General features: G+C 35.2%; 1 long non-coding RNA gene across 2 annotated transcripts in view; it reads left to right on the top strand.

Moving 5' to 3' along the window:
• LOC148995848 (uncharacterized) overlaps positions 1-25125 on the top strand; it is a 105857-nt gene extending 80732 nt beyond the window's left edge. For both annotated transcript variants that reach the window (XR_016168846.1, XR_016168845.1), the window contains exons 3-4: positions 15776-15966; positions 24945-25125. This is a non-coding gene — a long non-coding RNA (uncharacterized LOC148995848). The remainder of the gene's footprint in view (positions 1-15775; positions 15967-24944) is intronic.
• The last annotated feature ends 1381 nt before the right edge of the window (positions 25126-26506 follow it).

Raw genomic sequence — 26506 nt, forward strand, 5'->3', positions numbered from 1 at the left:
CAACTGGAAGCCATGTTAATCTTGGATTACATTGGCCACCGTAGGAGTTAAATCGGAATTGAGAGGAACAGAAACTAATATTCACTTGATGGTTGTATACATTTTCACCACTAGATGGGGGTAAAAATCACACAGTGTAGCTTTAAGAATGCTCTCTAATGCTACGTTCACACCGGACGCGAATAGCGCGTCAGGCGCGAATGATTTCAATGTTAAGTCAATGCAAAGACGCTTTACGCACGTGAAAAATTCCTGCGGCGCGAATGAGGCGTGGAGCGAGGCGCGGAAGACGCGAATACGCCTCATTCCATTTGTGCATTCACGCGTTTGACGCGTGCCATTTGTGCATTCGCGCATTTGACGCGAATTCGCGTCTGCCGCTCGAGTTGAAAAATCTGAACTTTGGCGTGAATTCGCGCCGCGTTAACCAATCAGGAGCCTAGCTGCTTGCTCACGTGGTGAGTGTCTGGATGCTTCAATAAATTATTTTGTTATGACTAAATGCATGGTGGGATTATGCACAACAAAGCAAATGTTTTATCACTTAAAACATTATTTCTATATACGAGACATGTTCATTTTGTATTGAATGTTATTCATTCCATAGCTAGATTATATGAAATAGTATTATGTTGTAAAGACAATCAACATATGTGCATAAATTCGTGTCTGGACGTTGAGAAAGAGAAAAAAAAATCACAGGACAGGTTAATGACTTTTGAAGGCTGGCTCTATTTATCATCAAAACAAAAAATAAATGACAGCTAGATTAGATGGATGAGGGCGAGGGTGATCCTCGCTCCGATGCGGGACAACATGTCATCAAACTGGGCGCGGGACAGACGGAAATACCGCTGACAGCGGCCGTCATCCAGCGCAGCTCCTGGAGCGAGCAAATGGTGAAACTAGCCAAACGGTTCGGCTCTGAAGGGTCCGGTGGACACAAATATACGGTGACGATGATCCCCACGGCGCTGGTCTGCTCTCCAGAGTAAATACAGAATGCTCGGTCGACATAAAAACAATGGCCGCCAACGGATTTCGATTCTGACGCGCGTCACGCGCGTAAATTTCGCTTCAAACTTTTGTTTTTACGCGCGCCAGTTTCGCTCTTGACACGCGAATTAACACAGAGTAGTCAAGCGTCAAACTAGACGCGTCAGGCGCGAATTTGACGCACGATTCGCGTCCGGTGTGAACGTAGCATAAAAGAGTCATTTACAGTCAATTACAGATTTTAGATGCACAAATTTTGCTTGCACAATATAAATATCTTTTTAGAAGGGCTGTCCGTTAAACGCGTTATTAACGGCGTTAACGCAAACCCATTTTAACGGCAGCAATTATTTTTAACTTGCGAATAACGGTCTTTTTATTCCTATGCGCGGCGCTCTGATACTCATTCATTTCAATGGCTTGCTCCACGCTTGGACGTTTTGTTGCTTCGTCGACCAAAACGTAAGCTGAGACTGGAAACAAAACGGTCTCGTTTTCGTGTTTCGGCATGCGAGCCGGCCAAATAGTTGGTTAACGTTACGTTTTGAGTGGATGACGAGCGCGAGACGCCGAAATGGATGACAATAAGATTCTCAATGGAAAGTTTACTTTTAAAAGTTGTCAAATGGTTCCATCGACAAGACCAAAGTGATCTGTTTGTTTTGTTGTTATGAACTAAGCTATCATCATAGTAGCAGTATGAAATACCAGCTGATGGCCAAGCACACACACAGCTGATGCGAATTCTCTGCCGGCTCGTCAATATCAGGTCCTCGTCAGTATTTCGTTCACCCTTTTATTGATGGACAGTGTTACATTGTGTGAGAGATTATTTGCTCCAAGTGAGAATGTTAGTGTGAAATTGAACACAGTATATGGCAATGTTGTTTTCAATAAAAAAATATATGCACAGAGCAAGCCGATTTCCCTTTTCCATGTTGATAAGAGCATTAAAATGAGTAAAAAATAATGGGACAAAAAGAAATCAAGAGACATTTAGAATAGATAAAAATGTGCGATTAACCGCGAGTTAACTGCGATTAATCGCGATTACATATTTTAATCGTTTGACAGCACTACTTTTTAGATCAAGATTGTATACATTATTTTTCCAGGTCTGGAAATTGGAATGTTAAGATCCCCATATTGTTTATTGTTTGAAGAAATGTCTGGGTCATATTTCACCCAACTTCAATAATGATTGTCACAATTAAATTCAACCCTAACGGAGTAAGCTGATGGACAATCAACAGATGTTTAAAATGTGTATTTTTATCCACTATCTATCCCTTCATCTCTTTCATAGCAGCCAATCCGAAATATAGTTTTAAATGAAAAATAAAGAAAATCTCTTTCATTGGCCAAGCAATGATTCTTATGCTTTTCCCATGATCTCCTTGTTTTAGTTCTTCTCTGGCTCAACCTTGAGAAAGTAATTCATGTTCTCTAAAAACAATTTTTGGCAGATACTCTCTCACTGGCAATTACACAAAGAAAAGCTTCCCCCCAAAAAAGCCCAGAAGTTTAAAGTAGAAGTCTTTGGTTTTCTCCAAATCCCCCATTTTGACTGACGTATGCAAAAACATAATGGCAAAGATTTGAATCTTTCCAAAGTCAAGAACTAAATGTATGACAACCTTGATTTGAACTGTGGTTGTACCATCCTTCTCTGCATTTTGCTGATGTCACTCATTGCTTTCACCATGTCGTGCGTTCGCGACTGAATACGTTGATTTCTATTCATTCCCCAATCTGCTGCTTTGTACTAGCAAATGATGGGAAGAGATAATGAAAACGAGAGAGGGATGAATCAAATAAAAGAGACCGTAATCAACAAGGATCACATGGTAATTCAGTTTAGGATGTCTTTCTTATGACTTTCATTTCCATAGGTCAGGTTTAAACTCATACTGTATTTGGCTCTTTGTCAGTTTATTAGCATTTAAAGTTAGGTTTAAATGAAGAAGCAATGAAGTCTGCCTGACTTTTGTTTGGCCTATTACATCTGACCACTAAAAAAAAAACTGACCATACAAGAAGTAATATACATTGAAACATCAATTGTGTGGCTTTTCTGATTTGAATCTCATGAGGGATATAAGTAATGACAGAATTTTCCTTTCCGTGTGTACCTTACCTTTAAATATTGACTATTTCATTGCTAATCCAGCCATATAATTCATACTAATAACAAAAACCAGAGACCACACAGGAAGAGGACTTCATTACTATAATGACTTTAATTGATCCGATTTGAAAGATGTACCACGGATGCATCTGTGAAGCACACATTTTATTAGCCAAAGATATGTATTACTGCATTTCTTTGAAGTTACATGTATGAGTTCTTATTTCAGCTTCTTAATCTATGTTAGTGTCTGTCATTTGTATGAAAACAACCACAAAAAGGAAGATTGCTTTGTCTGGCACCGGCTAAATTCTTTCATGGATCTGTGAACAACCAAAACAAAGAAAAGAAAAACATTCCAGTTTTGTTCAAAAGAGAGAGTGGGCTTAATGACACAGATATCTTGTTCAGTTGTAAGATACTTTGAAGATGTATATTATAATGATTCAGGTCTACTGATATTCTATATCTTTAAGTCCCTGCTAGTGTAATGGGTCTTACTCGACCAGCTTTGAACAGGATTCAAACCGGCGTCTATTGCATGGAAGGCGGTCGCTAACAAGTACGCTAAAGACCGTAGTCTCTAGTGTCAGTCGCTAGCACACCTCTTGTTGCCAGTAGAGTGAAGTTCACGCACACAGTACCTACTTACTAGCTGGCCTCAGTTACATTCAATCATCTAAACCTCACTTCCATCCGGGTCACGGCACCAATTTCCGGGGTGGGTTTCCGAAAGCATCGTTAGCCAACTATGGTCGCAAGTTCCGTTGTTATCAGCATAGTTCAACGAGTTGCCTCTAGCGTACCTCTTGAGGAGTGAGGTTTACTCGCAAAGCTCTTGCTATCTGGCCTCCGTTACATTAGCACGTTGCTAGCAATGCCAAGTTCACAAGTTAGAATCCCAAAGGACACTCACTTGTGTTTTTGTGAAAAAGAAGAGACTTAAATATACTGAATGTGCACTTTTAGTGTATACCACAGAAAAAAAAAATCTATTTAAAAAAAATGTTAATGAAAAAATGTCTCACAATTTAGACTTTATCTCACAAATGTATGGAAGCTTGTTTCCCCCACTTAATGAAAAATAAAAAAAGTTAACTGTGACTTTTTGTCTCATAATGGGCTATATGCACGCATAAGTTCCGCATTTGACGCAAGGATGCTCGTCCATTTCCGGTTGTGGAGATTAAAGCGGAGGAAAACCGAGGAAAACGGGATTATGGCAGAGTCTTCAAAATTTACTGTCCCCCCGTCTTTGAAATGAAACTTTCATACGTTTAGATGTAATTTTATATATAGTTATGTTTATTTAATATAATTTTAAAAAGAAGCATAAACACAACGAGGGGTGTCTGTTTTATCTGTTTTTGTGACTAACGTTTCATTAGTATAACCATGGAGTATAAAATTCAATATAAATTCTTGGTATTGCATTGGACTCTACGATCGGCGGAAGTTATCGAGCATCCTTACACCTTCACCGGAAATACCGCCGTGCATAGAGCCCATTCTGACTTTATTTCTCCGAATTTCAAGATTCAAAGTCAGAACTGCGTGATATAATGTTGCAATTGTGTGTTATAAAGTCAGAATTGCGAGATATAAAGTAAGAATTGCTATATATAAAGTAAGAAAGGCATGATATAAAGTCAGAATTGTGAGATTTAAACTATTCTGAGGGGGAAAAACGTTAGTCCTTTTTTCCCCTTAGAATTGGTCTGATAAGTCGCAATTGCGAGTTTACATCTCACAAATCTGAGAAAATATGTCAGAATTTCGAGATATAAACTCGCAATTATGTCTTATAAAGTCAGAATTGCAAGATGGAAACTCGAAATTGTGAGACAAAAAGTCAGAATTGTGAGATAAAAAGTCGCACTTATGTCTTTTTTTCTTCGCAATTCTGACTTTATATCTCACAATTCTGACTTTATAACACGCAATTGTGACTTTATATCACTCAATTCTGACTTTATATCTCGCAATTCTGACTTTATATCTCACAATTCTGACTTTATAACACGCAATTGTGACTATATCAGTCAATTCTGATTTTATATCTCGCAATTTTGACTTTATATCACGCAATTCTGACTTTATAACACGCAATTGCGACTTTATATCACACAATTCTGACTTTGTATCTTGCAATTCTGACTTCTTATCTCGCAATTCTGACTTTATATCACGCAATTCCGACTTTATATCTCACAATTCTGACTTTATATCACTCAATTCTGACTTTATATCTTGCAATTCTGACTTTATATCACGCGATTCTGACTTTATATCTCGCAATTCTGACTTTATATCACGCAATTCTGACTTTATATCTCGCAATTCTGACTTTATAACACGCAATTGCGACTTTATTTCACACAATTCTGACTTTATATCTCGCAATTCTGACTTTATATATCACAATTCTGATTTTATATCTCGCTATTCTGACTATATATCGCAATTCTGACTTTATAACACGCAATTGCGACTTTATATCTTGCAATTCTGACTTTATATCTCGCAATTCTGACTTTCTATCTCACAATTCTGACTTTATAACAGCAATTCTGACTTTATATCTCGCAATTGCGACTTTATTTCTTACAATTCTGACTCCATATCTCGCAAATGTGAGATAACAGATGACGAGTTTTACTCAGAATTGCATAATATATAAGTCGCATTGAGACTTATATAAAGTCAGAATTGCGTGATATGCATAAAAATATTTTAAATCACTAAATAAAATCACTAAAATGCATTTAGAAAATAGAGTGAAACCAAATAGAACAACAGAATACAGTTACTTTCATGCCTGGAATGATGTAATTAAGCATCTACCAGCAGCCAAACCATGAAAACACATGAAGATAGAAGAAGCAAATGAAAACCAATCAAAGAGTGTCAAATGCAGCTTGAAATAATTATGGAGGAGCCAAAAAAGATGCCTAATTCTCCATAAAAAAACATTCCCGACAGCAGTGTTGCACCACATCTGAGCACAGATCTTACCTGGGTCCAATTAAACAAGTATGGCTTGAGTGTTAGAGAGTTGCAGAATCAGGGATGAAAGACCCTCAGGCACACTAGTGGACACCTTCCAAGAATCTCCACATCTCAAGTCTGATATCCACCAACCCTCGGGCCAGGAACTGAAAGGAGACGTGAGATAGTTCACTTTAACTCTTTAATGTGGGGAAATTGCGACACACCACTGAGAAACGGGCTTTCATTGCATACAACACAACTGATTTATGGGTAATTGCTGTTGTTGTTTTGAAAGTGTGCAAGCCCATTTCTATAATCATACAGTATACATCTTAAAGTAAGCATGAAATGAAAATTCACCTATTTAAAAAAAAAATGCAGGTTATAGATTTTATTGTTAACAATTCATCAATGCATGCGTTTTGGAAAAAGTCATAGCTGGATCTTCCAAAACGACAAGACAAGACATGACTCAAATTCGTTGCATTCTAAAAAAGCACTAAAACGTTGCATTATATATAGTATGAATGTGTTTATGGATGTAATCTGGACGAACTACATTCATCATTAGTTGCGTCACTTCACTGTCATTCATAAATCCTCTCCAGTGGCCTCAAGGAATAGTAAAATGTCTTGGCCACTCAAGGAATGTCTATTCCTAAATGTCATTTTACTAAAAAGTAAAATGCACACTTAAAAGAGTAGTTCACTTAAGTAGTAGTTCACAAAAAAAAAAAAAAAAAAAAAAAAAAACTTTTACTGATAATTTACTCACCACCATGTCACCTAAGATATCGAAAAGAAATTAAGGTTTTTGGTGAAAACATTCCAGGATAATAGACTTCAATGGGAACCAAACAGTTCAAGGTCCAAAAGACAGTTTCAGTGCAAAGTGTTCAAAGGGCTTTAAAAGACTCCAGACGATGAATAAGGGTCTTATCATGTGAAACGATCGCTCATTAAAAAAAAAAAAGTCTTTATCAAGTGAAACGATCGTTCATTTAAAAAAAAAAGTTTAAGTTTTATCTCAAATGCTCGCCTTGCTCTGTTTTGTGATGCGCTTTTTGTGACTCTCCTGTTCAAACTCGTTTATCAAAATGAACAAATCTTTTTTCGTGTGTTATTTGGTTCATTCAACGAACAAAATGAACAAGTTGACTTGGGAAAAGATTCGTTCATTTTGATGAACGAGTTCGAAAAGGAGAGTCAAAAGGAGAGTAACGAATGCACAGAACAGAACAAGGCGACCATTTGAGCTTATAAAACTTAAACTTTGTTCTTTTTTTTTTTAAATGAGCGATCGTTTCGCTTGATAAGACCCTTATTCATCGTCTGGAATCAATTAAAGCCCTTTGAACAGTTTGCACTAAAACTGTCTTTTGGACCTTGAACCGTTTGGTTCCCATTGAAGTCCATTATATGGAGAAAAATGGTGGAATGTTTTCATCAAAAACCTTAATTTCTTTTCGACTGAAGAAAGAATGACATGGACATCTAGGATGAGTAAATTATCAGCAAAAGTTTTTAAAAGTGAACTACTCCTTTAAAAAATAATGAATTCGGACATACTTATTTTGTCACAAACAAAGGTTTTTGCCTACTATATAGTAGGGATGTATGCGAATTCATACGCAGCCTTCATATGTCGAACTTCTCCAATCATTTTGTTCAGATAAATCCTGCCCTTTCTTGGAAGCTCACATTCAAATCAACCTCCATCCAAACAACCACCAGTGGGTAGGATCATTTTTTCCTTTTTCGATAATCTGTTTCACTCAGAAAACAATACAATACGAAAGATAAAAACAGTTGCTACTTCTGTTTAATCGCCATTTTTCATATCCCACACTACACATATGATGTACGTTGGATATCATTACTGATGTAAAATGGGTTGTGAACACTGTATTATGTGGAATTGGAAGACTATTTGGGAGTATCCGCCTCCCTGTAATTTAAAAATACTTTTGGATCAATACAGAAGTCACTGCATTAAATGGGGCAGTCGATTCATTTTGAAGTCTAATCCGTAAGCTTGATTAAAGGTTGTTTTTCCCCCCGATCCTAAACAACACAAAAGCAATATTGCACAAACAGATAGGGAATTGACAAAAAAATATTAAAGTAGTATACAGAGAGAATATAAATGATTCATTCCTCGCAGTAAGGCTGTGAATGATGAGGCTGTTACACCCAGACAGTAAAATGCATCTATTGCGGTTGATGTCTGGTATTTATTAGAGTAGACATGCCTACCTGGGGCCATTTGATAAGTTAATATGTTCTCTGTGTTGGCCATAAATTTGAGGGTCATTTAAAGAAAAATAACCTTTCTAATGACAAAGAGATAGCAAACCTTTGTTTCCTCAAGTTAGTCATGCGGTGGACTTTTAGTGCACCTGTACACATATATCACATCCCTGGGAGACAGGAAGTGTTGTCTTTATCACTCATTACCGATGCAGTCTCCAGGCCAGATGTCAGAGGCTTCTGCTCTGTGGAATTGCAATGTGGTCTTCCATGGGATCATGATGTCTCCTGTTCCAATTTCTTTTCCTGTTTCAATTTCTTTTCCTGTTTATAGCCTTTTCCCATTATAGTTTTATACAAAAACAAACTGGCCCAATGTGTAAACAAATATAGGAGCATATCCACCAAATATATAAATAAATCATATCTCGCTGGCTAACTGATGAGATTTTGTTGAAACTGGGGAAATGACGTGGGGTTGTCTTGCAAGCATCAGCTGAAATGAGAAATCTTGTATAAATCTGTAATATTTTGCATTAGCCTGTTTTTTTTACAGGAAAAAATTGTTAAAATAAAATATTTTTATTGTAATTTAGTTATTTGGTTAGTTAGTTAGTCATTAAGACTGAAATTCCAGAAAAAATGAGACATTAATCAAACAAGAAATTAAAAATAAAGTACATTTAATCGCTAAAGTATTTGTTTTGTTATGCCTGGATTATCCAGACATTTTTGTTTTGTTTTGCCTTGATTAACAAGACGTTTGTTTTATGTCTATTATCAAGACTTTTTGTTTTGTTTTGTTGTTTTGTTTTGCCTGGTTTATCCAGACATTAGTTTTGATATGTCTGGGATTATCCAGACATGTTTGTATGTCTAGATTATCCAAAAAATTGGTTTGTTTTGTTGTGCCTGGATTATCCAGACATTTTTGTTTTGTTTTGCCTAGATTATCCAGATGTTTGTTTCATGTCTAGATTATCAAGACTTTTTGTTTTGCTTTGTTGTTTTGTTTTGCCTGGATTATCCACACATTAGTTTTGATATATCTGGGATAATCCAGAGATGTTATTTATGTCTAGATTATCCAAAAATGTGTTTTGTTTTGTTTTGCCTGGATTATGTCTATATTATCCAAACATTTGTTTTGTTTTGACTGGATTATCCAGACATTAGTTTTGATATGTCTGGATTATCCAGACATGTTTTTATGTCTAGATTGTCTAAAAATTTGTTTTGTTTTGCCAGGAAAATCCAGAAATGTTTTTTTGTCAAGATTATCCAAAGATTTTGTTTGTTTTGTTTTGTATGGATTATCCAAACATTTGTTTGATGTCTAGATTATCAAGACGTTTTGTTTTGTAGGGTTCATCCAAACATTTGTTTTGTTTTTGTTTTGCCTGGATTATCCAGACGTCGGTTTTGATATGTCTGGATTATCCAGACATGTTTTTATGTCTAGATTATCCAAACTTTTGTTTTGTTTTGTTTTGCCAGGATTATCCAGACATTTTTGTTTTGTTTTGCCTGGATTATCCAGACATTAGTTTTGATATGTCTGGGATAATCCATGTTATTTATGTCTAGATTATCCAAAAATTAGTTTTGTTTTGTTTTGCCTGGATTATTCAGACATTAGTTTTGATATGTCTGGAATATCCAGACATGTTTTTATGTCTATATTATCCAAACATTTGTTTTGTTTTGCCTGGATTATCCATACATTAGTTTTGATATGTCTGGATTATCCAGACATGTTTTTATGTCTAGATTGTCCAAAAATTTGTTTTGTTTTGTTTTGCCTGGAAAATCCAGAAATGTTTTTATGTCAAGATTATCCAAAGATTTGTTTTGTTTGGATTATCCAAACATTTGTTTTGTGTTTTATTTTCTTTTGCCTGGATTATCCAGACATTGTTTTATGTCTAGATTATTAAGACATTTTGTTTTGTTTTGTAGGCTTCATCCAAACATTTGTTTTGTTTTGTTTTGTTTTGCCTGGATTATCCAGACGTTGGTTTTGATATCTCTGTATTATCCAGACATGCTTTTTTATGTCTAGATTATCAAAAAGACTTGTTTTGTTTTGTCTGGATTATCCAAACATTTGTTTTGTTTTGTTGAACTTGGGAGAATGAGAGTCAGCATCAGTAGTGAATAGGAAATCACAAATAAATTAGTAATATTTCACATTATCACACCATTTTCCAGCTATTTTTATTGTTAAAAAAATGGGGGGGTAAAACTTTGTTTTATTATTTTATGATGTTATGTATTGTTGAGAAATGTTAAAATAAAAATAAAATAATGTCAATGTGATAAAATAAAATAATATAAAGATGATATGGCCAGTGTTGGCAAGGCAAGACAAATATACATTTATACAAATGTTTAGTTATCATTTTGGGTATATTCTTTGAAGTACACTAAACTTTAAAGTACTATGTAAATATCATCTGGTGCATCACTGTTTCGTGTTTCATGATCATCCAGTTCATGCAGGGTTTCTGACCTTTTTATACAGTGTTTTGATTGGATGAAAATATGTCAGTCCCTCGGGTTAGGCAGAAGTGTCGTCTGGGCTAGCAGGAAAGTGAGCAGTCGCTTCACCCCTAGGGTCTTCCAGGGGCCAAGACGGTGATTGATAAGAAGTGTTAGGGTGAGTTTAACCCCCACTGTTGAAACTGCCCTGGGTCAACACATCCTGAGTAATGATCTCTTCTCAGAAACAATGAATCATTGACCCCAGAGCTGTAGAAAGGATATACCCAAACCAGGAAGTGTTTGTTTGAGAGATCTCTGTCCATCTCTTACATTAACAAGTGACGGATGAGATCAGCCTGATAAGACATGCAGAAGTCTGAAGTCACCATTTCCTTGAGAATTTCAGAACGAAGTTTGAGAGTTTGCACAAATTTGGTTTTTATGCCGTAACACAAGGTGTAAAACCCCCAAAAGGGACTTTATTGTTAGGTTTGTCACGCCATAGGTGTCTGTCTGATGTGCTTCCTGTTAGCTGTTGCTGAGTAGGCTATCCTGGGGCAAGGCAGGTAAAAATAGGCTCAAAACTTATTCTCTAAAATTTATTGAGCTGCCTGGCAGTCTACTGCAGCTCCCAGCTCCCTTGTAAGGCAACGCAATTCCAAATGCAGTGAGAAACTAATCGAAAGAGAATATATATATATATATATATAGTCTTATTCAGACATTTGTTTGTTTAGTTTTGTATGGATTATCCAGAAATTTGTTTTATGTCTATATTATCCAGATATTTTTTTTTGTTTCGTATGGATTATCCTGACATTTGTTTTATGTCTATATTATCCAGATATTTGTTTTGTTTTGTCTGGATTATCCAGGCATTTTTGTTTTATCTTTGTTTAAGATACTTTTTTCTCTAATGTATCTGTTTTGTTTGTATTATCCAGACAATTTTTTTCACTCTTTTGTTTTGTTTTGACTGGATTATCCAGGCATATATGTATTTTTGTCTTATTCAGACATTTGTTTGTTTAGTTTTGTATGGATTATCCAGACATTTGTTTTGTTTTGGTTATTGTTTTTTTAGTTTTGTCTGGATTATCCAGGCATATATGTATTTTTTGTCTTATTCAGACATTTGTTTGTTTAGTTTTGTATAAATTATCCAGACATTTGTTTTATGTTTATATTATCCAGATATTTGTTTTGTTTTCTCTGGATTCTCCTGGCATTGTCCAGATTTTTGTTTTATCCAGACATTAGATTTTGTTTTGCCTGGATTGTCAGGACAATTTTTATTTGTTTATGTGATTATCCAGACATTTGTTTTGTTTTGGTTATTGTTTTGTCTGAATTATCCAGACATTTGTTTTGTTTTGTCTAGATTATCCAGACATTTGTTTTGTTTTGTCTATTATCCAAACATTTGTTTTGTTTTTTGTCCAAACATTTTAAGTTAGCATGTATTTAATATATAGATGATTTTTTTTTTTAATTGGGAGAATGATGTGTGATAATCTTAAAGCATCAATTGTGAACAGGTAATAATGAATAAATCAGTAATATTTCACATGCACCATTTTCCTGTTATTTTTTTGTTTTAGAATAGGGGGAAGAAACTTATTTATTTAAACCGATCAATAGCTAAAGGAGACGCACACCTTTTTGAGGTGCAAGTTAAAGACAATAACTATATCTGATGGTGTATCTTTTGTTCTCTTAATACAGATTTAAGATTTTTTTTTTTCTGGCTAGCTATTTTATGTTGATTGTGATGTCATTGCTCTCACCTGTGAGTAATTGTTGATTCTATTTATGTTCTCCATTTTGTAAGAAGTCCTTGACAAAGGCTGCTTGCCTGCCGGAACGTCGGAAATGTAAATACTTGTGTAAATACTTAAGTAAACTCTGTCTTTACAATGCAATACAGTATGTTAACCGTATGTTACTGTATGTTAAAAAAAAAATCAAAATTTTCAAAATTTCTGCCTCAAAATTTTCTTCAACAAAGTAATTAGCATGTCACCAAATTGAATTAAAAAAAAATACTGGGGAAAATTTGTTTACAGTTATTTAAACCTATTGATGCTTTTTAAGACTGAAGAAAAACAATCTTAAATTTTATTTAGATTTTTCTTGCTTTGTGCACTATTTGATTACTTTTAGAATTTTATTATTATCTTGTTGTTGTTTTTTCACTGAGCATAGATTGCTTTAGTATTACGGATACGTGTGATGCAGCTTTGGCCATCGCAGATTCCTCTTTTAGGCTCATGAGATGAACGTTGATGAGCACACCTGATGTATGTTTTCTTCCATTCATCACTCATCCACGTTCATCATTGTCGGCAAATGCTGTTTGGGTGCAAAACAGAGTCTGCTGACGTAGAAGACGTTGAGATATTGCATTCAAAACAACTTTGATGTCAGCACAGTCTTGGTTGTACCGCAATCCATCCATTAAAGAGCACACGGCAGGTACAGGCATGCTAGAATGATCTCTCGGTCTTGTGTTTCTCTGAGTAATCCAGAGGGAGGGGTTTGAGCAGATGAGATAAGGTCAGACGGGATAAGATCAATGCTGGAGGAATGCAAAGTATCCTTCTTTGCACCAGCTTAAACCTGGAGGCACAACACGGTCTGAGACTATCGTAAAGCACTCATCTGATATGGTTTTTCATCTTGCTGATTAATCTGATCATGTGACGTACACACAACGACACATTTTTGTGTGTTTTTCTATTGTCCTACTGTCTCATTTACAAGGGTTTATTAAAATGGACATATAAAACCCTGGTCAAATAAGGGTAAAGTACTGTCTTTAAGGGAGTACATTTTAATGATGCTTTATGAAAACAAAACAATAAACCATGAAGAAAACTGATGTTGATGACGAAGGTCAAATGGCAGCTTTTGTAGCTGGTATAACCATGTTTTTTTTGTTGTTGTTTTTTTTTTGTTTTTTTTTTTAATTAATTATTGTTTTGCATGACAAATTTTAGTTCCATTTATAAATATTGTCAAAAGTTTGGAAACATTACTTTTTAAAATGTTTTTAGAAGAAGTTTCCTATCCTCATCAAGCCTGCATTTATTTGATTTTATATAGTATTTTCTATAGTATTATTATTAAATTTAATTTTTCATTAAAAAAACTATACTTTATACTATACTTTAAAATATGTGATTTTATGCGATCAAAGCTGCATTTTCATCATCATTACTCCAGTCTTCAGTGTCACATGATCCTTCAGAAATCATTCTGTGTCAATTAGTCAATTTTCTGACTTATTATCAATGTTTTTTTTTTTGGAACCTGTGATACTATTTTCAGGATTCATTGATGAAAATAAAAGTTAAAAACATTTTTTTTTTTCAAAATATAAATATTTTCTAACAATATAAATCTTTACTATTACAGTACTTTCTTTCAATTTAACACATCCTTGAATAAAATTATGAAAGAAAGAAAGAAAGAAAGAAAGAAAGAAAGAAAGAAAGAAAGAAAGAAAGAAAGAAAGAAAGAAAGAAAATACTAAACAAACGTTTGCATGGTACAGTATATTGTTACAGTAGAGTTTTTTTTTTTACTTTTTCATCGAAAAAAAGGTATTATTATTCAAAAGTATGAACAAATTAAAAAAATAAACTGTTTCAGATTTAGATGCATATATGACCGCATCATCGGCATAAACTTGAAGATGACAGTATTTGAAAATTAATGGGACATTATTTATATAAAAAATAAAAAGTGGCCCTAATATCGAGCCTTGGGGCACACTTCTTTGTTAAATTGTTTTTCCACAATGGTGGATGTTGTTAGCTTCTTCTGGGTCATTGCTAGGTGGTTGCTAGTGTGTTCTAGAAGGTTGCAAAGCTTTCCTCAACACTCTTAAGGCTTAATATATATTAAGACAAGTTTAAGACTTAATTTGTGGCAAAATTACATGACCAAGTGTACCCGATGTGAAATATGTGCGTGGAAATATTTTGCCCTCACACAAAAATTTTGTTCACGTGGATTCCTATGGAAATTTTGTCCACAATGTTTTGCTGAACAGTGGTAAATGTGATCACAGACTTGACGTTAAGGGTCATATCACTAACCCTAAGTGAGTCAATAGTAAGAGTGATGCTCGTCTTAGCAAACACCGCTAACGAACTCTGGTTCTACAGGAAGCTCTCTGTTTCCATCAAGTTTTATGTTGGCCTGAGAAACACGCTCGACTGCTGGGGAAGTGGAATTACGGTTTAATTAATGTTTAGCTTGAGGCTGGAGCTCTTGGTGGGGGGGCAGTTTGGCATTTTCCCACAATGCTCTGCAAGTCTGTGTGTATATTTGTGTGAGAAGAAGAGAGGAATACAGTTTCACAGCACCTGGATGCTTTCCTCTGCTCTGTCATTAACAACCAATGAGTCCGGCCCAGTCAGCATATGCTTTTTTGTGTACTTGCTGAAATAAACAAGGATGCACACCCACATTTGTGCATCATTAGAACGCACATCTGAATACCTTGTAAAAGTGATCAGACTGGCATTTTTTGTTCTGCCAACAATAAAACATCTGAAAAATGCCATGGAATTCTATTAAAGGGAGTAACCCAAGTCATAAAATGGCGTTGAGACTTTGGGTTGGGCTCTTTTGATATCTAAAAACACTTATTGAAAAAAAAAAAAAATGGCAGGTGTGGCGATTCTAAACATATTCCTGGGCACCAAGATTATTAAAGTTACGAGACATTGGGGAGATAATCATTTGCACTATATATCAAAAATCTTTTATTGATCGTCTCTGAAAATGACTGTACTTTCCCTAAATTGGGCGTTGCTAGAGTTCAGAAGAGGATACATTTAATTCTTATTGCTCTGCCAGATCCTTTTGTTTATCTTTTTGATTTGATTCTTTCTCTTTCTTTCATTTTCATCATAGATGTTGATCTTTCCATGACTCCATACTCCATGTTTCACTGCAGTGAGTGTGTCTTGGAAGCATGGCCCTGGTTTCATGTTCAAAGTCCTCCATTGCTCATATTCACATCACAGAACGTGGTGTTGAAGAAGCCGTGTTGGCCATAGATGAATGACCGGTGATCATCTGCTAAGTGTATTACAGCCTTTGAGGTATGTACATTTTGCACATATAAAACACATGAAAGAATGTAGATTGCCGAACCTGTTTTCATACAATCCAAGAAGTCCCAGAATTAATATTCTTAAGGTAGCGTTCACACAGGATGCGTTCTTACTCATTTTAGTTGTTGGTCTACATGAGCTGCACTGCAAAAAATTTGTTCATAAATCATAAATTAGTTAATTTTTTATCCATCCATCCATCGATCCATCCATCCACCCAACCACCCATCCATCCATCCATCCATCCATCCACCCAAACCAACGAACCAACAAACCATCCATCCATCCATCCATCCATCCACCAATCCACCAATCCAACCACCCAACCAACGAACCAACGGACCATCCATCCATCCATCCATATCCATCCATCTATCCATCCATCCATCCACCCAAACCAACCAACAAACCATCCATCCATCCATCAATCCAACCAACGAACCAACAAACCATCCATCCATCCATATCCATCCATATCCATCCATCCATCCATCCATCCATCCATCCAAATCCATCCATTTTTGTTATTCATCTGGGTAAAAAACAAAAGCTGAAATGTCACAAACTATTTTTAAAAATGAAAAATGCTACAATTTAGAGACAATTCAGGTTTGGCCCACTGAGTTGAGGGTTTCAATTGTAAAATGTCCATTTGTAGAAATAGCGAGTTCGGGGCGACTCACGACGGGAGATAAACTGGAAAATGAGCTTGAATTATTGAGTGAATGAGAGCAAACAATACTTTGAAACCAGTTCTAAAGAGAACAATGATTTCAGTTTGGTTTAATTGAGATTTTTGAGAAACTGCGCTTCAAAGCCAATCCCTTTGGAAAGAGCGGCATGCGACAAACAAACATTCGCTCGAAAGATCTTATCTGCGGTGATCATATCAGCGATGATTGAGGACTGTTTATTTTTAAATCTGCTTAAAAACTTATAGTTAGCGCTTTGAAATCTATAATTTGACTCAACGTCCTCATACTTGCAGTCCCATTTTATGCTTCTCATAAATGAGCCATTTGTCTCACAGTTTGTCTATTTTCTTTTCTGTACAATAATAGTAGAGGCGCCAGTTTCAGCTTTAAATGAGTGTGTCTTAACTGTAATTGAATCAGCCTTTATTTTCCAGGAATTTAATAAAGTGATTATCTCCAACGAGAAGGAAAGAATATCAATCCGAACAATGAATACGTTTCTTTTCTTTTTTTTTTTGCTTGTTTTTGTCTTTTTAATAAAGTTTAGAAAATATAGTTGCTGCTTTGTTTGGCTGCTAAACCCTTGAGCAATAACTTTGACCTCGGATGAAATGATTTGTTCACTCCCCTCCATGTAAACCTGCAACATTAAACAGACATTTTGGATGAACTCAATACTGTTTGTGACGGTTCTCAAACTCCCTGCCAAACTCTTCTTAATATCTGCCAGTTTCCGTTCAAAATGAAACCGTGCAAATTAACTTTTAATAGTTTAAGTTTGGTTTGTTTACTTGTTTAAGCCCTACCTCAGCACATTGTGACGCATAACACCGCGGGCGAGGGATTCAACCAGAGCGTATGCTCATGTCCTATCTATGACTCTGCCGTTAGTTCTTTTCTTTTCCTCTAATCATTCCCCTTATCACTGATTTATGATTAACAGACTGCCAGTGTTGTCTGCTTCCACACAAGGGAATATTTATAAATATAAATTTCTGGGATATTGTGATGTTGGAAGCTCCTGTAAGATTTAGAACAGATTCTTTTCAAAAACATCTTTTTGACTTGCTGTTGAGGATTACTGAGGAAATACACACACACACACACACACACATGTGTATATATATATATGGTCATGGTTTTGACAATACCATAGGGAAAAAAATTGCCACATATACAGTTATCTCACAATTCATACTTTACATGTGACGTCACAAGCACTGGCTGGTGGGCAAAAATGCCGTTTTCCAGCAACGAAACCCAGTAAAGTACTCAAGAATCTTGCCAGGATGTCGCCAAGTTTTTATACAAAAGTTGGTGTTTCGAGGTGTAAACGACACGCCAGATAGTTGTTGTGCGATTGGTTGCACTAACCAGATGAGATAAGCAACCTTCACAGTATATCGTTACACCGTGTCTTAACTACACGCGACGCGACGCCGCGACACACGATAAAAGGTATCTTTTCCATGTTAATCAGAGTTTTTGTCCTAACCAGACGCGACACGCGAAGTTTCTAATTTAGAAACGGTTCCTATTTCTGCGACGTCGCGGCTGACAGAATGAAGAAATTACACTGGTTATGAGTATACATTATTAATTTTTGGTTAAAAATAGGTCACTGTGCCACAAGCGATAATGGATAATTTACCTCAGATTTTGAAAGCATGTAATATAGCGTTCAAAATGAATTCTATGCAAACATACAACTGTACTTCATAACAAAATTAGTCAATGAGTATATTTTGTTAATGTTTTGATTTTTAATAATGTTATTTCTTGATTTGATTATGTCCTTACCCATTTCCAATGCGAGTGCGGGCCAACAGTGCGCTTTCACAGAGAGACTCTGCTCACACCATAGGCACACGCTGTTCTGAATGTGTGGCATCTCACAGTCGGGTCGCGTCTAGTGTGGACAGACACACTTGCTGTCGCTGGAATTTTATCGCGTCGCGTGTAGTAGTTGGGTCACGGTGTTACACATCTGTGCAGTGATCATTCCATCACTCAAGGTAATTTCAAGATTTGTTTGAATACAATGGGTGTATGATCATGTAACTAATCGTGTCTTTAAGTTAACCTGTAGTTTCGTCAATCAACGCCACCAGCTGGTTCGGCGAGTCAGCTGTTTGTGTTTTGTGTAACTAACAACAACAAAAGTGTGTGATAGGTTGTTTTAAGGTTTGTGATATCTATAGTTTTCAATGAGAACAGTAGAGCTGGATTATTTACGGAGGAATTATTACTGTTCGATTATCTAAAAAAAAACCTTGTCTGCTTCACACAATTTATCTACCTTCACCTTGGAGTTAATCCTAGTCCATAGTTACGCAGCTAGCTCGCTAACAGACTTGATAGCTACTAGAAAGAAATGGAACTACAGGACTCTACGTTGAAAATACCCGCATGTTGCCCGCCAGGCATCCATGGTAGTCACGTGACTGCAAAGTACGAATTTGGCAACCAGTAGGCTCTATTAGGCTGCTGTCACTTTAAAACCTGATGCACAAACCGATTATACTGTTTTATAGCCATTATACTTGTCTTTATGTACACACACTTTGGTTGTGAGCACAACATCTTCAGGAATAAGTAAAATTATGCACAATATGTAGCCTAGAAATCTAGACGCACCCTAGCGGCAGCAAAAATGATTTCGCAGCCAGTTTAGTCAGGCCAATCACATCGTGTATAGAGTCGGCGGGTGGGCTTAACATAATGACGACAGAGTTGCGACGGTTCACAGCTACTTAAACAAAGAATGGCTGCTGCTGGCGAACAGCTGTCTTTCGATTCGGCTTTAACTGCAACTCTGGATGATTTGAACTTAAGCTTTTCTTTGAAACCAGAACAAAGAACGGCACTTGAATCATAAAAAAAAGAAGTAAAAGTTTAATATATCAACTTGCTCCGCTGGTGGGAAAACGCATGGGACTCAGTCGTCACCTTCTTCGTTGCTCAGATTGGTTATAGCGCTATCCAATTGCGTGCAGAGAGAATTTGAAAGACAACCGTTTATCTCGCCCCTCGGATTGAGCCCTTTCAATGATGAGATCCCAGACCTAACATCTTGATGTAATGGTGCATTCATGTGCTATGGTATTTATGGTAAATACAACACATTCTCATCCTTTAGCGTCATATAGAACGCTATATGTCAAAATGGCGCTATACTACGCACTACGCACATGGCAAGAAAGAAAGACCTAAACCAACCCGATCTCACGACCAAGTCGTACGAATTCGACGAATGATTAAAAAGTGGCTAATTCGCAACAATTCATACGACCTCACTCATACGAATTAGTACGATTTTGCTAACTCGTAGGTATTTTACTAATTGGCCAATTCGTATGAATTCGTACGAATGACCTACCCCTGACCCCGCCCATAAACCTACCCATCACGTGGGCTTAGACAAATCGTACGAATTCGTACAAGTGAGGTCGTATGAATTAGACACTTTTTAATCATTCGTCGAATTCGTACGATTTGGTCGTGAGATAGAGTTGACCTAAACATATCGGATGATTTGGGGTTGAGTAAAAATCAGGGAATTTTAACTAATCCTTCAAGAAATAACTTAAATGTTTAAGTAACTTTTAACATAACTTCAAACTTCTATAAAGCTAAGAATGTTATGCCCCCCCCCCCCCCTCAAAAAAAACAAGTCTTAACAATGTTCCTATGTTTTTTTTCTTAAGATTGTTATTAGAATAAAACTTAAAAAGACTTTCAAATCCTGATATGTATGGAATTTAATACATTTATATTCATATAGTACTATTTTTTATATTTTATAGTGTAAATAACATTTTAATCTTGACTTTCATTTATAGCTTGAAGCTAGGAAGCTTCATCAACACTGTTTTGAAGTAATTACAGGCTAAATTAACTGTCAAACCCCGAAACATGCAAATAGTTTCCTGTGCAATGCTTAAAATGTAAAACTTGTAGTCATTCCAGAAAGACTGACTCCAAAAGCTGCTGTCATGCCAATGGCATTATGAAACTCTGGTATCTCGGCTATAGAGATTTGATGTCGAGATCCGCTTTGTGTAACCTCAAACTAGCACACATGAGTGGTGCAATCCTTTTAGTGCTTTCTAAACTGCTTACAGGTATACATTCATTTAACGTTCTGAATTTATTACTGGATCCGAGCGCATTCACGGGTAAACAAGCTCATAAAGGCTCAAATGAGGAATAGTTTAGAGTTGTTTGTGATGGTTTCACCATGTCAAGCTTCAAGGCATAGACATAGGCCACGACATCTATAAAATCTATACAAAAATATACATCTATAAAATATGATTACATTAGAATTAAATCCGTCAAACCTTGACCACTTGGTTTTTCTAATTTCGGCCATTTCGCCAACTTCAACCACTTGCCCTCTATCCCGCCAAACTCAGATCCCTTGACCCATACGCTCAAAATGATTGATGGGAAGAGTATATTTCGAAATGACTACTTTTCTGATCGGCTGAACAAGAACAGGCTGTTCCCCTGATGCTTTTTTGTGTGTTTACAGAGCCTTGGGCAGTCAAAGATATGTGCGATTTTTTTTTTTCACAACAGCTATTTGAGTCTAATATTTGATATATTTCAGGTAATAGAGACATTTTATGCTTGCTTACAGCACCTTTAACATGATCCATATCTGTTTCAACAAAACTTGGACATGCATCAATTTGGAGGTTCCCGACATAACCAGCCAACACAACCACATGTCTGTAATTATAGATAATTCATAAACGTTCCCTCAAACTTAGACATGCCAAGACATGCAAGTCTACAGTTCTCACGCTAGACTGTGAGACTAATTAATACAATATTGCAACTGGGAGATTAAAGTCTTTTTGCATGTGACAGTGCAGTGTGGAAGGTGCTGCTTTGATCTGCATATCTGTCCACTCTTTCACAGGCTTAATGAATATTTTGCTTCAGTTGTGCTGTCATCTATCACCACACAAGTGACAACCAGCCACAGGATAAACTAGTTTAACGCACCTTTCACCTCATCTTGAATTGTTTGTACTTTTTAGCTGATTCATTTTGATAGTGTTACATTCTGCTTTTTTTTTGTTGTTGCAGTTGGTAGGTTGGCGAGAAATTTCAAACCTAGCAGTAAAAGAAACGAAACACAGCATGTCATGTCTGCAAACTTGCAGCCATCGTATTCCAAGTGTTAAATAAATAAATAAAATAATTTGGTTTGAGGTTGTTACATTCTAAAAAATAAAACGGTAAAAAAACGGCAGCTGTGGTTGCCAAAACTTTACCATCAAAAATACGGTAGTGACGTTATTGTTTTTATCACAGTTGTTTACTGTATATAAAACGGAAACTTTGTTAACCAATTTTTCAGTTTTGCACTGTAGCATTTTTACAGTCTTTTACCGTTAATATCACAATTCTTTTTTCCTCTGGGTTCGACGAACTTACTGGCCCGTTCTGTTGATGTTTATGGTCATATATAAAAGATAAAAGAATCATAGATAAAATAATAATACCATTCAAAACTGTGAAGGGTAAACCATATTTGTGTCTACACTCTTAGAAGAAATGGTTCTATTTAGAACCAGAAAGGGTTCCATCCCTCACTTCATATATGGAACTCCAATATGGTTCTATTTAGAACCATTTTTTTTTTGGTAAAAGGTTCTATTGGCCAAGTATGGAACCCCAGGGTTCTATATATAGAACCCAGAGGAAACCTTTTTTAAGAGTGTATAGAACCTTTTAGGGGTTCCAAATACGTAGCGCTGATAGAACCTTTTAAGGTTCCATATAGAACCTTTTCTTCTAAGAGTGTACTTACAATCGAAACAAAACTTTCTGCTTTTGTATAATAAAGAAAACAAACAGGGTGTGCTTTTTGCCTTCTCTGTCTCCATGAACATTTTTGTGGAGCGTGTCACAATAATGAAACAAAATTCAGCGAATACTTGTGAAGAAAGCACAAATGTCAAAACCTGTCTAAATTCTGTAAAAATATATAAAGTATAAATATTAGTGTACATATTTGCATTTATCATAATTACAAGCATTGAAGTAAAGTTTTTTTTTATTATTGATTGATTGAAGAAATAGCTGAAATTAGTGACAAAGCATAACTTCTAGAAGTTTCTAGTTTCTGTATTGCTACTTTAAAGGGTTAGTTCACCCCCCAAAAAATAAAATTCTGTCATTAATTACTCCCTCATGTCGTTCCAAACCTATAAGACTTTCATTGATCTTTGGAACACAAATTAAAATACTTTTATTGAAATCTGAGAGCTTTCTGTCTCTACATTGACAGCAACCCAAATTACATTTTGATGCTTGAAAAGGTTCATTAAGAGATCGTGAATCTAATCCGTATGAAGTGGTTTAGTCCAGAATTTCTTAAGAAAAAAGGCCTTTAGGCTTTTAGTTACAGTTATTTATGGTTTCAGAGGAAGAGAATAAATATGTTTACTTCTCACTAAAACGTTAACTATTCCACATTTAATGTTGAATTATGGTCTGTTGGATTTGTATTGCTAACACCTACAGTATATCATAAAGACCTCAAACATTAAAAGGGCGTTTATTATTATGTGTGTATATATATATATATATATATATATATTGCTTGGGAAATATATAACCAATTAAATGACAACAGGTGAACGAAATAAGTAATCAAACGAACTGAGAAACTAGGTCAAGACAGAAAAACTATGATTAAAGAAAACTGATGACAACAAACTGAAAGTCATAGAGTGCATCACCGCATGAATAAATTAAGCAATTGCATTTTTTCATTTTTGGGGGGCTTTATTTGATTATTTGCTGTCTTGTGTCAGTATTAGCACAATAAAGAAAGCAAAAAAAAAGTTTTGTAATGGTCTGTCTTATTAATAATATATATATATATATATATATATATATATATATATATATGTGTGTATGTATATATATATATATATATTTCAAGTTTCCTATTAAACGACTATTCTGTAATTTTTATAATGTGATTTTTATATTTCCAGTTTAAAGTCTCTTTGGAGGTTTCAAAACTTGAATATATTGATCAACTTTATTAGATTTAGAGTTTACAAGATATTGAAATTTAAAGCGCAAGTTTTTTATGCTAGTTGTTTTGATGGATTAAAGTTTTTTTATTAACAAATTGAATTCAGTATTATTATTATTATTACAAATTGTAATACAAGCTCATTGAAACTTTCATGAAGAACAAATCGTGTCCCAATTTACATTAAGTGGCTTTAAATACTATGTACTTACATCGAAAAATAAGTACAGTGTAGTTATTGTGTTCATGTCGTATTGTAAAACACTTGTACTGCTATTGAGGTGTGATACGGTACAGGTGTGTGTTGTGTGGGTCGGTTTAAATGTGGGTCAAGGTGTAAGGGAAGGGTCAACAGTGTTATTACAAATATGATTAAATAAATTAATTACAGCTGTAATTATATTCAGGTATTTATAAAATATAAGTACAATGTAAAAACATGCACGTAAACAATAAGTCCATTGTATCAAATTATTAATTTCAATGTTAGTACATAGTAGTTAAAGCCACTTAAAATAAATGGGGAAAGTCAAGTGATGCATTTGAAATAAGAACAAAAGCGGGTTTTCTAATAATGTATTCAGTCTAATTGCATAATTAGGATAATTGTAATTACCCATAAAAGGGTAAAGATTTATTATAAATGCATAATAGCGTGCAGCATTACTTGAGACACTAAACTAAATTCAAAAATCCTTTGGAAGTCTATTATAAGTTCTGCTAAAAAGAGATTCAGGAGTGAAGCGACTTTCTTTTTCTGAAATACATTGTTTCCAAAAACAGCTTTAGTTTTAATTTGTATTCTCTGCTCCTGACTAGTGTACCCCAAAGCTGTGTACTGAATCTTTCAAGTGTATCAGGATCCATGACTAAGACATTTGGGAGAAAAACAACACGAAGGCAGCAACCTATCATTCTTGAGTTACTCACCCAGGAAACGACGGCACAAGTACGCCAACCACGCATACAAAAGTCAAATAGATGCTTATAATCTTCTTAATCTCTCACTAATGCAGGTTCTTTGTAGGCATTCTCATACTAAACTTTGAGTCAAGTGGTTCCTCCAGCGTTAATGATGTAACTGTGCTCGAAATGCTAAAGATGGTACCCGTCTAAATCCTGTTCCTCACTCGATGACAAGATCAATTCTCACCACAGTCTTTGTCTTATATTCGGGCACTAATTAAGTCAATATTTTTTCTCAGGATGACACCGGAATGGATGACACTGTCTTATGAGAGTGTATGCTGCATGCTGGGACAAAATGATGGTCTGTTTTTGTGAAGAAGATGCGTTTGAAAACTCAAATGGAACAGTTTTTATATACGGTAGAATAATGGATTTCTGATTTCAGCAATAGTTGTAAACTTCAACATGGCATTTATTACAGGTCGTATACTAAAATGTCCAAAATGAATGAATTAAAAACATTTTTTAAAGCTTCAATACATTTTATTTACTTTTACCCCATAAAAACATTTATCATTGTTATTTTTTAATCATAAATATTACGACATGTACTTAAACTAACATTGACGTCATAGGAAATGTTATATTTTTATGAAACTTACTGATCGTTACATACTGGTCCTCTTTCTGATATAATTATGGGTTAGGGTTAGGGTTAGGCTAATTTTTTTTGTCATCTGAGAAGAAACTGGCTTCCTATCTTTTAGTTACCTCAAGTATTTATATTTGGTGGACAAATTTGTATGATTCAATACAATAACAATAATTTACAGCTTTATTATTTATTTATCTATTTTATAAAATGAGTAAAACAACTTTTTAAGGTTTTTATGCAATTTTATTTAAATGTAGATTTAATCTCTATAATTCGAATTTTTTTTCAATTGGATATAAAAAAAAATTGGGGGGGGGGAATGAAAAATTTTAACAATAGAAGAAGTGTATTTAGATTATTTTTCATACGAATATGTTTTTTGTTGTTTTTTATGTTATTTTGAACAAATTGCTGCAAATTCCATTGCGGACATCAGAACGATATATTAACTAGTGTGCATATTTGTAGATTTCCCAGTCTTTTGAAGTTCTCATGAGAAGTTTTAATACTAAGTTGTTAAATTTAATTAAATAATAAGGGAAGTGTTAAACCAAAACAGTCGGCCTGGCCTTTGCCCCACTGAGATACCAAAACTGAAAGTAAGTTTATTTATCTATCTATTTACTTACTTACAAGATGAACAGGGCATTTCCAAACTTGTTATTATAGGGGTATCAAGAGATGTTCACTTTTATTGTTTGTTAATAAAAGCAAGCAATTAAATGTTACATTTCATATAGAACCACTTTTGCCCTTTGTTTGATATAGCTTTATTTTATTTAATAGGTTCTCATTTGGTGTGTGTATGTGTGTGTTTGGAGTTCCATAGAGACTATCACTGTCATATTAAGCACACATTCCTGATTCAGTAGTGTAAATGAAAACAGCTGTTTTTTTCTTTCTGTGTACATTTCTCCGACACGGCCAATTAATCACTCTTAAGCAGCATGTCAGTCTCTAAAGGTGCGTTCTTCACCTTATCTTTTCCCTGTAATGACCCACAGCCTTTCAAAAAGCCATATTCATCTTCAGTCCCGCTGACACAGCTGTCAGACTAACTGATTGATATACGTCTTCACAGGTGCTAGAAATAAGAGACGGGTATAATTAGGTCCTTGTTTTTTGGGGTCTGCAATCTTAAAAATATAAGTTCAAAAAGGAGGGCTTTTCAGTGATACCATGGAAGAACAATTTTGGATCCCC

The sequence above is a fragment of the Pimephales promelas genome, chromosome 2, assembly GCF_988280905.1.
Source record: "Pimephales promelas chromosome 2, fPimPro1.hap1.1, whole genome shotgun sequence".
NCBI lineage: Eukaryota > Metazoa > Chordata > Actinopteri > Cypriniformes > Leuciscidae > Pimephales > Pimephales promelas.